Source organism: Eucalyptus grandis, chromosome 3 (assembly GCF_016545825.1).
Source record: "Eucalyptus grandis isolate ANBG69807.140 chromosome 3, ASM1654582v1, whole genome shotgun sequence".
Taxonomy (NCBI): domain Eukaryota; kingdom Viridiplantae; phylum Streptophyta; class Magnoliopsida; order Myrtales; family Myrtaceae; genus Eucalyptus; species Eucalyptus grandis.
In genome coordinates this window covers 15,416,508-15,426,462 of record NC_052614.1, presented here as the reverse complement: position 1 = coordinate 15,426,462, position 9,955 = coordinate 15,416,508, and the positions used below count along the sequence as shown (strand labels likewise).

Below are 9,955 nucleotides of genomic sequence, written 5' to 3'. Positions count from 1 at the left end.
ATTCTCTTGGATCGATCGAGCCTCGAGCTCACTTTGGATCTCGGCAATTATGTCTTGGTTGGTCATCGGGTAGCCGGCCATCATCGAGGCACATGACAGAGGAAGGAGGAGGAAGGAAAAGAAAAAGAAAGAAAAATAAAAAAAAAAAAAATAAAAATTATATTTAAAAAATAATTAAAAATTCTATTTTTAAAAAGATATAGTTAAAATTAATTTTTTTATCTATTAAAAATATAAAGATTCAATTTTTTTTTTTGTAATTTTTCCCAAAAAATCAAATTAGATAAAGAATAGTGGAAAATATTTTCTAGTTAAAATTCAAGCTTCAGCCAAATATTAGAAAATATAGTCATTTTCTTGGAAAATGACTTGAAAAACATTTTCTGAAATTGTGATATTTTCCGGAAAACGAATAGACCTAAGAAATGAGCTTTGTGAATATCTTGTTTGATGTAGAGCCACCATTTTCTTTAGCAAGACCCAAGTATGATGAAGCACACCGTTTGAGTAAGGGACCTCCTAAATTAAAAAGTTACTGGACAACTTATCAAGGTTTAAGCATCACAAAGGTTGGAGGTTTAACTCATCTCCGACTTTTTGGCTAAATCTCTTTGCAGAGCATGGAGTTGAATCCCACACCTATGTTACTAGCATCCTGACCCCTACATGATAGAAACCTTCGATCTTGCTTAAGATTTCAATGTTTGATCTATCCTATCTCTAGCTTTCCTCTCTCTTACAAACTTTTGCTCTGCTATTTTGTAGAGCATGAATCGAACCATGCACCTATGATGTTAGCCTGCCCATCCCCAACGGACAGAAATGTTTGATCTTGCTTGAGATTTCAATTTGCAATTCATCCTTTTGCTCCATCAAGATGAGTTAATCTCAAGACGGTTATATGCCCAAAACAGACAAGAAGCTTAGATCGAGTATGATTAGGGCTGAGCGCGTTCCGGGTTACCCGGAACCGGAGGAGGGTCTGGTTCGGTTCCCGGTTCCAAGGGGACCGGTTCGGTTCCGGTTCCTTTTTCTAGGAACCGGAACCGGTCTCGGAACCGGAACCGGAACCGGTCTCGGAACCGGAACCGGAACCGGAACCGGTCTCGGAACCAGAACCTGTTTCGGAACCGGAACTGGAACCGGTCTCGGAACCGGAACCTGTTTCGGAACCGGAACTGGAACCGGTTACTTAGGGCAGAAAAAGCTCGACCTTGGATGTTCTAGTGACTTGTATGTGATGTTCTAGTTGAAGTTTGGCTTCGGCCTCTAAATGAAAGTTGTAAAGGACTTCTTGGAGTATAACATACTCAAATTTGGGACAAAAAAAACAAGTATAAGTGGGTGAAATCGTTATTCTTTGGAAAGACTGGATCTGGAGATTTTGGGACCGACCCTTGATGAATGCATGGACTGTAAGGCAACCTTTTTGTCGAAATTTCACTTCGGTTTCTTAACAAAAGTTGTAAAGTACATCCTGAGGTACAACATATCAAAAATTTAAAGAAAAAAAACAAGAATAGGTAGGTGAAATCGTGGTCCTTTGAAGATGGTTAGATCTGGAATTACGGTACTACGAACAGGGATTTTAACCGTCCATATTTAATTATCTAGGACGAATTTGACTTATATGTTTTCATGAAGTATCTACCTTATGGTCTTGGCTATCACATAGTCGAATTTCATAATTTTTGAAGGTCATTTGGGTATTTAATCGGAAATTTTTCTAAAACTGTGCAATCTGATGTGTTCGGATCTTGTAAGTTGCAATGCGTGGACTATATCATTTTTATGAGGTTCTTTTGGAAATGTGTTCTGCATGAAATATCTCTCTTCATGTCTTCCCTACAACATATTTAAATTTCGTAATTTTTGTAGTTCATTTGCCTATTTAACCAAAAATGTTTCAAAAACTGTGCAAGTAGAGAATAGGAAAAGTAAATCGATTTTATCTTTTAAACCAGAACGAATTGGACTACGATTTCTTCATGAAACTTGTACCTCTAGGTCTTAAATACAACATGTCCAAATTTCAGAATTTTCTGAGTTCATTTAAGGGTTTGATCGAAATTGTTTTCAAAACTTGTACCTCTAGACATTCTTATTCTAGTGGTGTTTTATTTCTACTTTCTAGTTTGCTATTTGTTTTGAAATTTCTAATTATATTCTATTATTGTTGTGCAGTGCGAAGTTAATGTATCAAGATAACATGTCAATGGGAAGTTACCGTGTAGTATACACGTACATTATAGTTTTTTTTTTGGTAACGTGCGCATACGTTATATTTTTTTTTAGTAACGTGCGTGCACGTTATAATTTTTTTTTGGTAACGTGCGCATAAGTTATATTTTTTTTTGTTAACATGCGCATATGTTATAGATTTTTTTTTTTTTTTTTGGTAACGTGCGCATACGTTATAGTTTTTTGGGTAACGTGCGCATATGTTATAGTTCAAATCTAAAAATAACAAAAAAAAAAAAAAAAGGAACCTGTTGGAACCTGGAACCGACCCCGGAACCTGTGACGGGGTAGGTTCTGTGGTTCCTGTTCCCACGGGTAGGTTCCAGGTTCCTCATTTTGAGGAACCTGTACCCGAGGGTAGGTTCCAGGTTCCAGACGGAACCGAACCGGAACCTGGAACCGCTCACCCCTAAGTATGATGTGTCTCTTAGGTAATGGGGCGTCGGTCACAAATTCAGGACTTATATTTGGTTTTAATAGTCAGTTTGTTAAAAAAAATTGAGACCTGGACTAGATCTCGGAACCTACTTCATGCGATTAATACTTCCTTCTATGCAATCTAGCTCCTTTTGGCTAAAACAAAATTAGCTCCTCAGCAGCTTCCCATTCAGGGCTTTTTCACATTGTCAGGGAAGTGAAGGTTCTTGCTCTGCCTAGAAACCCTTCAGTATTGGTACTTTCCACTCGATATATGGCTGTTGCATTTATCTGCTAAATCAACCAGAAAAAAAGCGTCAAAGTGAGGTTTTCTCTGAAAAACAGATATCCGCTAACGTCATGATATGCTTCCTGCCATGTTTTTACCATTTTACACATTTTATGGGCAGATGGGCCATGAAACATTGATCAATCCACTATCCTTGGTCATCTCATTGTTGAAACTTCATAAACACAAGGAGATAGAGCATACTGAATACAGGAACAACACATGGAGTTCACATCAAGAGCTATCCTCGGATCCCTGAGGTAACGATTATACATGCACTCATGGAACAATCCCTCTCTCCATCTTTCTCGTGAAAGGATTCAAAGTATAAACAGTTACTGCAGCCGCAGGATTCCTATGCTTTGTCTGAGGCAATATACAAATACTAGACTTGTTGGATGCTAATAGGAACATGGTTTGAGCCTGTGCTACTGCGCCGATTTCACTGGCAGAGTGTTATAAAGCTTCAAGATAGCTAATAAGTTATATCTGCAAAGACAGTGCCTCAAAGAATTGCTGGACTCACTGCTCACTACATCATATACAACTCCAACTCGAATTCCTCAAGCCATATCAACACTTCATTTCTCTGCAAGTACAAGCAACCCCAAAAAATGCAAGTGAATACTTAACAGGTTATTTATCATAGTACAGTGACAAATCAAACAGCACCTTTGAAATTAGCTTTTTGCAAGTCACAAGCGGCAACCCTATAGAATTGTATGCCAGAGATGATGGCATCGTCTTACCAATGTAAAGCTCCACGTTCGTCCTGGATCATTGTATCTTGCAAACAGACAACCCATCTTTGGTTTGAGCCCATCTCTTAGAAGACTAGAGCGAAGTTCTCTCTCTTTCGAGAACAATATCTTCAGTAGGCTCTCCACTGAACTTCAGAACAGCAGCAATACCACCATCAACTTGTCTCAAGCTTATGTTTTTGACTGGGATCAGGTACACTGCACAAAAGATATCTTATTACTTTCACTCGATAATACTGAATTTGCTTCACTAGCTAAAGGGAATTTTGGCATAACACGCCTTAAGAAATTTCAATTGTATAAACTTATATAGCCCCACCTGCTTAAATCTTTCTCCAGCGGAAGAACAAATTGAATCGATATTTTCGACAACTCATTATCAAATGCTTGAGTGAAGACAGGAGTAGTCATTTTCATTTTCTCCGTTTTCGAATTCTTCCCGAAGATATACCTGTGCATATTAATTCAATCATCAACATTGTCATACAAGAAAAGAAACTAATGCTATAAAATAGATGGGCAGAGGCAACTGACCCTGCTATGTCATTAAAACCTTTCGATCCAGACAGCTTGTCTCCGCTTGTTTCTGCTACTAAAAATGGCGCGTACTTTCTTACCTATGGATTGCAGTATTGCTTAATAACAATTCCAAGCAGATATTAACAAAAGTTTCTCAGTGCTTGACTCTTCAATCAAGTATACAGTAAGTGATCAGAAATCAGAATACAAAGAGATTGTTTCAATATGCACACAAATAAATGGCAACATGTTTTCAGGAAATGAGAAGGGATTAACCCAAAAAAAGTGCCCTACACAAAATGATCATAGTCTAGATTATGATAAGAAAAGAGACAACTGCAAAAACTTATAAAAATAAATTATGCTATAGCCGTAAAAGGAACGGGAAAATAAAAGAAAGTGGAAAGAAGGATCAGCTAGTCGACCATAGCTAGTTGGACATTGATGCCTTCACTGAAGTTGGAAATGTGGATCAGCTTGAAAATGGTCAGATTCACAAAGCAATAAAATGACATGAAATGCTTCCAGTTAGATACCAAGGAATCTCTTACTTGCATCATGAAGATGTCAAAAACACAGTAAAGCTAATCTAATTTGATCTGACAAGTGGTAAGGTCCTAACAAATGCAACAAAAACTAGATCGTCTCGTTTGCACAACATAAACTGTTAAAAGATAGTTTCCAAAACACATACCTCATATTTTCCAGTTCGTTTCAATATCTGATAAATGGGAGATTGCAACTCAGGAGTCTTATAGTACTGAAGCTGCACAAATCACAACATTAGCAATGCACAAAGAAGCACAGCTGAATGCATAAGAATACATGTGAGCACCCAAACAGAGGCAAGTCACATGAGCAGAAACTGGAGAGTCATTACCTGTCTGAACACATCCCTTAGACCTTCCAGAGAGAAGTATTCATTCTCCTTGATCGAGTCCCAGTAGTCCTAACATGGGGAATCCCTTTTTGAAACACGGGAACTTAAAGTTTTCTATGACTATATAATTGACTCGTAACTCACCACGTGACTGCAAAACTTGCCTGTCTCGGGGTTGATTCCCATGATAGAGGTTCCTGTGAAGACCAATTCCGGCTTCCACGGAAGTGGCATGAACTTCATCACCATCGTCCATCTGGTCGTTATCTCGTAAGGTCCTGTCTATCCATCTCAATCAGTTAAAACCGAGAAATTAAGCAGCTACACAGTATACCAGCAGAGTCTCCTCAGAATTTAATGATGTTTTTGCCCCAAAAAATGATCTACATATATGATCACTACAGCCGAAATATAAATTCTATCGTCAATGTCTTCAACTAACGAGAATGATGAATTGCAAATAACATCTACGGATACAAATCTCAGTGGAATTATTCATCAACTTGCATTGCCACACAGAAATATAGCACTGAAAATTTTAAAAAGAGCAACCAAGCTCAACCTCAACATAACAAGCTCATCTTCAAAATATCAATCAACGTGACAAGCTCAACCTCAGCATCACTCATCAAACCCAGAACCAGCTTTGAAAGATGAAGCATTCAAACCTGTTTGGCCCAATGCAACTGGAAGTCCGGCCTGAACACGGTCTTCAAGAAGGCGATGTTGAACAGATACCCGCTGATGGTGTCGTGCTTCGTTATGGGGTCCCTGAACTTCACGCGCTCGTCGTACGCCGTCCGATCGATCCCCTGGTCGTCGAACAGGTGCGGGAGGTCGTCGTACAGGAAACCCACCAGCCGCTCCACGTCCACGGCCGGTTTCGGCGGGCTCTGCTCCGCTAAGCTGAGCCTGAGAGCCCACTTCGACCGTTGGCCATAATAACTCACGTCCAACTGATTCAACTTCGGATCTTTCCTCGGGAAAGCGACCGCGGTGGCCCTAGCGGTGGCGCCCGACCGCCGGAGAGCGACGTGCGGCGGAGGGAGCGGGCTGAGGGTGCGGGAGGAGAGTGGTGACACGGCCATTTTCGGTGGGCGCGATCGATGAGAGGTCGTGATACCGTGGAAACGGCCATTTTCTCGTTGGACGTGTGGCGGGACGCCAAACTGGTGACGATGGCGTGGAAGAATCTGAGCCATGAAAATCGACTGGACGCCGTGGCATTAGCCCTCGGCAGGGATTAACGGGTGGGCTTCGGGCCGGGCTACGAGAAATCTCTGCCCCAAAATGGATCATAAAGTTTTTTTTTTTCCGATCTGTTTTGATGGGCTGAGTTGGTAAATAGAACTATAGATTTTCTCGAGTGATCTATAATACTTAAGGAGCAGGTGATATAACGTATATGAATGATATTGCAAGTCGAAAAATTATGCCACAACCACATGGCCGATCCTATGATGTTTTGGATTCATCAACGTATGCAATTTCGTATATGAATATCATATATATGCCCTTGTGTGTCATTCGCATTCATCATAGTGGTACTCTAACTTGTCGACTATGTTTTTGGAATATAGCATTAAAGAATATCTTTAGTGTTGGACTTGGTCTCTATGGAAGGTTAATCATTTCCAACATCAACCCTTGAGTGTTGGCGTAGTTAGTGCACGTCAGAGGATTAATCATTTCTCACATCAACCCTTTAGTGTTGGACTTGGTCTCTATGGAAGGTTAATCATTTCCAACATCAACCCTTGAGTGTTGGCGTAGTTAGTGCAACATCGATCCGTTTTGATGGGCTGAGTTGGTAAATAGAACTATAGATTTTCTCGAGTGATCTATAATACTTCAGGAGCAGGCGATATAGCGTATATAGATGATATTGCAAGTCAAAAAAATCACGCCACAACCACATGCCCGATCCATTGATGTTTTGGATTCATCAACGTACACACTTACATAAATGAATATCATATATATGCCCTCATGTGTCATTCACATTCAGTGGTACTCCAACTTGTCGACTATGTTTTTGGAATATAGCGTTTAAGAATATCTTTAGTGTTGGAGTTGGTCTCTATGGAAGGTTAATCATTTCCAACATCAACCCTTGAGTGTTAGCGTAGTTAGTGTGCTTTTGTGAAAGGTTGCCTTGCTTTCCTATCTCATGTTATTGGTTGTCAGGGGTTATTGTTTGCTTCTGCATGTGCAATTAAAAAAAAAGAAAAAAGTAAAGGATCGGCAACTATCGTGGGAAGTCGCATTTGTATCGACCGAAGTGGGATGTGTGCGTTCCCGAGAGTTGGGGCGTGACAACCTCGTTTAAGTAGTATCAGAATGAAGTTTATGTTTGGAGTGATAAGGTGTGATGGGTTCATGGGATAGTTAGTAGGAATGACCTCTATTTTATGATGATGCATGTGAGTGATAGTTGTTTGGTAGCTTGTTCGGTGGTCACTCAAATTCTAATATGGTATTGGAATTGGAAAACGAGTGTCTATAAGAACTTGTAGGATGAGTGACCAGGAGCCGAGAACTCCTAGTAAGAGGACCATCAGGCCCACGACTCGGGGTAGGATGCCGATGAGGGTTGGTGCCCGAGGGGGTTGTGGTTGAGCGCTAGCTCAAGCTAGCGTTAGTAGTGTAGAATTGCCCACTGTTGGTGTTGGGGTAGCAACCCCTGGTGATTCGAGAATGGACGGGATCGTGTAGGTGCTAGAGACAATGGGAAATCGGATGGAGCAGCAGGCTCAGAATCAAGCTATTGCTACAGCCGCCGCTACTACTGCTGCCAATGCCGCTGCTGCTGCCGTAGTCACCACACCTGATGTCGTACCTGCTGAGGTTCCACTGGGGAATGTGGTTGCCGAGAGACCAATCCATAAGCTTGTTGAGCAGTACCTGAAGTTGCAACCACCGAGGTACACAGTTTCAGGAGATTCCAAAGCTGCAACCCTCTGGATACAAGACTTAGAGAAAGCATTTGCACTACTAAGGTGCACTGAGGAAGAAAAGGTCACCCTTGTAGTATATCAGCTGCAGGGGATTGCAAGTACGTGGTAGAGGGCCACCAGAAAAGAGGTAATCCTTGATAGTGTAGATAAGGTGTGGGACACCTTCGTTAGAGCATTCAACGGCAAATACTTTTCCAGCTATGCCAAGGATTAGAAGATAGCGGAGTTTTATCACCTTCGTCAGGGTCAAATGACTATGGACCAGTACGAGGTGAGATTCGCTGAGTTATCACAGTATGCTCCTAGATTGATCGAGGATCCTAAGGATAAGATGAGGAAGTTTAGGGATGGTCTTTGACCAGAGCTGAAAAATCCATCGGTACCGTTCGATATAAAGAACTACAATGAGCTGTACGGACGAGCCCGGTTGATTGAGAAAATTTGAATGAACAAGCCACCGCATATGGGTCGCAGTTTGGTTCCAATAGAGATGATAATCGGTTTGAAAAGAGACCGATGTGAGGAGGAAGATATCCTGTTCCACCCAATAGGAAGGGTGAGATAGAAAAGTCAGCGAGCCAAAATGGAGTATGTCGTACCTGCGGGAGGTAACATGGATTAGCCTCGTGCCCTGCTAAGACGAGTGCTTGTTTTGTATGTGGCTAGCAGAGTCACATAGCCAGGAATTATCCTAGGAGATAGATGGAACCGCCGCAATTGCTGCCACCTCCATAGATGGGTTAGAACCGAGGACTTTCGCCACCAAATGCACAGCAAGGTGGACTACTTAGACCTCTAACTCAGGGAAGGACGTATGCTATCACTAGAGGATAAACGGAGGATGCGACTAATGTGATTATAGGTATGGTCTCATTGAACGACCACGTTGCTTATGCTTTATTTGACCCTAGAGCTACTCATTCATTTATAGCTGAGCAGTATGTTAAGTTGGTAGGATTGATTCTTGAATTGTTGAAGTCAGTGGTCAGTATATCGACACCATTAAAGGATAGTTACAGTGGGTTGTCCTGGTTGCACGTTAGCGATTGGTGAGCGAGAGGGGAAGATAGACTTTATAGTCCTAGTCATGTATGACTTTGACCTGATTATTGGCATAGACTGGCTCACCAAGCAATAAGCTAAGCTAGATTGTTATCGCAAGGCGATTCAGTTTAACCCGATAGAGAGTAAGAGCTTCGAGTTTATTAGGAGTCGATGAGGACTCTTGGTTACCTTAATCTCGTCGCTCGAGATAACCCGTTTGTTAGACGGGGGTTGCCAAGGTTACCTGGTGACTATCGTGGATACGGCAATTGATGAACAGAAGATAGAATATATTGTAGTGGTTCAAAAATTTCTAGATGTATTCTCGAAAGTGTTAGGGAAATCCCTTATGATGTTTTGAAGATGACAAAATAAATCAAAGGCTACTAACATGTTTGATGGTTGAGTAATAGACCATGCAGATAATAGAACATGTAGAGGATATTATCAAAGTCGAAGGCGCGGACTCGAGACTCAAAGCCCGAAGACCGTCGACTCAAGACTCAAAGTCCGAAGACAGACTCTATCTTGCTGAAGCCGAACCGGGTACGGACTCCATTGTAAAGTCTCAGACTCAGATTGTAAAGTCTAAAGACCCGAGGTTGTAAAGTCTCAAGACTCATATCGTAAAGTCTCAAGACTCGGACTTTACATCCAGATTCGATGAATCGTAACTCAAGCCCAATCATACAACGGCTAGTGATCTGGTTTGGATTCCACATCAAGATTGATTTGATTGAAGACAAGATCTTTCTATACGAAGAAGCTTTACTTATGGAAACCAAGATTTCGTTTGTATGGGCGATCGGAATCAATTTGGGATTTTACCTTTGTCACTCAACGGCTA

The 9,955-nt window shown here is 41.2% G+C and overlaps 1 pseudogene across 1 annotated transcript; it reads right to left on the bottom strand.

The window, feature by feature from the left end:
- Positions 1 to 3,083: 3,083 nt before the first annotated feature.
- LOC120291266 lies at positions 3,084 to 6,223 on the bottom strand (annotated as a pseudogene). The gene is made up of 8 exons (XR_005549218.1): positions 5,776 to 6,223; positions 5,252 to 5,389; positions 5,108 to 5,176; positions 4,922 to 4,993; positions 4,243 to 4,325; positions 4,028 to 4,159; positions 3,697 to 3,906; positions 3,084 to 3,536 (listed from the first exon to the last, which is right to left on the bottom strand). The product of XR_005549218.1 is annotated as an uncharacterized LOC120291266 (transcript).
- Between the last annotated feature and the right edge of the window lie 3,732 nt (positions 6,224 to 9,955).